This window comes from Neopelma chrysocephalum, unplaced genomic scaffold (assembly GCF_003984885.1).
Source record: "Neopelma chrysocephalum unplaced genomic scaffold, ASM398488v2 Primary Assembly neopelma1_88723, whole genome shotgun sequence".
Classification (NCBI taxonomy): domain Eukaryota; kingdom Metazoa; phylum Chordata; class Aves; order Passeriformes; family Pipridae; genus Neopelma; species Neopelma chrysocephalum.
Genome location: NW_020917847.1, coordinates 4,473 through 6,693, shown reverse-complemented (window position 1 = coordinate 6,693; position 2,221 = coordinate 4,473). Strand labels below are relative to the sequence as shown.

At 52.5% G+C, this 2,221-nt stretch overlaps 1 pseudogene; it reads right to left on the bottom strand.

Moving 5' to 3' along the window:
• Nucleotides 1-996: 996 nt before the first annotated feature.
• LOC113979768 lies at nucleotides 997-1,910 on the bottom strand (annotated as a pseudogene).
• Between the last annotated feature and the right edge of the window lie 311 nt (nucleotides 1,911-2,221).

The window sequence follows — 2,221 nt, the reverse complement described above, 5'->3', positions numbered from 1 at the left end:
AATGCTGAGCAAAGCCTGCCTTGGTTTTGTGGAGCAGAAAGGCCAAGGCCTGAGCCCCAGGCCCTGGCCCAGCAGATCCTGTCCCTCCCGGCTGGCTCAGGGCTGTCTGGGGGGCAGTGGGATGGGAGGGGGAGGAACAACCAAGGCCCAAAACTGGGCAACCCCTGCCAGGCTCCTGAGGGAGGGGCGAGGCAGAAACCAAGTGCAGAACCTGCAAGGCAAGTTGCTTGTGGTGGCCTGAGTGGCAGAGGCAGCTGCCAGAGGCAAGGGGACAAGGGCCTGGGTGCCTTTGGGCCTTGCAGCCCTGGGAGAGCCCTTGGCCATCTCTCCTGCAGGCTGTCCTGCCCTGGCCCTGCTGCTGCTCTGGCCTTGCAGGCTGCACACACCTCTCCTGCTTTCCCACCCCCCTCCCAGCAGCATTTCTAGACCCTCCCTGATGTCTCTGCACCCAGCTCTGGCTGTTCCCTGAAAGACAAAGCCAGGCCATCACCTTCTTAGTGACCTCTGGCACCATAAGGTTCCCCATTTGAGTAACATTCCTTTTCCTCCACCTTTAGACTGAACCTTCAAAGCTGCGCTTTGTGAGTTTCTTTTTCTTTCCAGCACCACAAAAAGCTCCATCCTGTCAGATGTCCTCTAGACCCTCTTCAGTTCTTCCTCATTCCTTCAGAATGGGAAACCTCACAGACAGACAGACCAGTCCAGATGTGGTGACACCAGGGCTGAGGTCAGGGAAGGGAATTTTATTTTATTTAAATGCACTGATATCATGGCTTTTGAAAGTCTCAGGGTTACAAGAGACAGCTTGATAATGATGTAGAAATAGTATGACCAATGATATTTTCCTATGGAAATATTACAGAAAGTAAAAAAGAAAAAAAATAAAATAGATCAAATAAAAAGAAAGAAAGGTACATGGCAGAAAGCAGGTGGGACTGTAATGGTTTCCATTCTGAGTGCAGGAGAAAACGGGGACTCATTTGCATTTTAAAAGCATCAGCTGACCATTTTCCACAGAACAATCTTGCGCTCCTGGTTCCTCAGGCTGTAGATAAGGGGGTTCAGTGCTGGAGGCACCACTGAGTACAGAACTGACACAATCAGATCTAGGGATGGGGAGGAAATAGAAAGGGGCTTCAGGTAGACAAACATGGCAGTGATCAAAAACAGAGAGACCACAGCCAGGTGAGGGAGGCACATGGAAAAGGCTTTGTGCTGTCCCTGCTGAGAGGGGATCCTCAGCACAGCCCTGAAGATCTGCACATAGGAGAAAACAATGAAAATGAAACAACTGAACACTAAACAGGCAGTAATCAGTAAAAGACCAAGTTCCCTGATGTAGGATTTGGAGCACGAGAGCTTAAGAATCTGGGGAACCTCACAGAAGAACTGGCCCAGGGCATTGCCCTGGCACAGGGGCAGGGAAAATGTATTGGCTGTGTGCAGCAGAGCATTGAGAAAGCCAGTGGCCCAGGCAGCTGCTGCCATGTGGGCACAAGCTCTGCTGCCCAGGAGTGTCCCGTAGTGCAGGGGTTTGCAGATGGCAACGTAGCGGTCGTAGCACATGATGGTGAGGAGGGAATACTCTGCTGACATGAAAAAGGCAATGAAAAAGAGCTGTACAGCACATCCATGGTAGGAGATGGTTGTGGTGTCCCAGAGGGAATTGTGCATGGCTTTGGGGACAGTGGTGCAGATGCAGCCCAGGTCTGTGAGGGAGAGGTTGAGCAGGAAGAAGTACCTGGGGTGTGCAGGTGGTGGTCGCAGGCTACGGCGCTGAGGATGAGGCCGTTGGCCAGGAGGGCAGCCAGAGAGATGCCCAGGAAGAGCCAGAAGTGCAGGAGCTGCAGCTCCCGCCTGTCTGCCAATGTCAGGAGGAGGAACTGGGTGAGGGAGCTGCTGTTGGACATTCGCGGCCTCTAGACATGGGACACTGTTCAAATAGGAAATAACAGTGACAAGTAAAGGCAGAACATTCTGAGAAAAATCAAAGCTGCTTTCTGACATCCCTCTCACTGCTCCATTGGTTTTCCTCTTCTAGGAGTCTCTCCTTCAGGTCTATGACTGGAGCCCTGCTTGGGGCTCAGTACATCTTCCATGAGGAGCAGACCCTCTGCCATTCCCATTTTGGTCTGAAAAGCCACCAGACACTGCTGAGAGCAGAGGGATCCATCCCACACCCCTCAATGGCTCAGCCTGTCTCAAGGGCTCAGCACCCCAC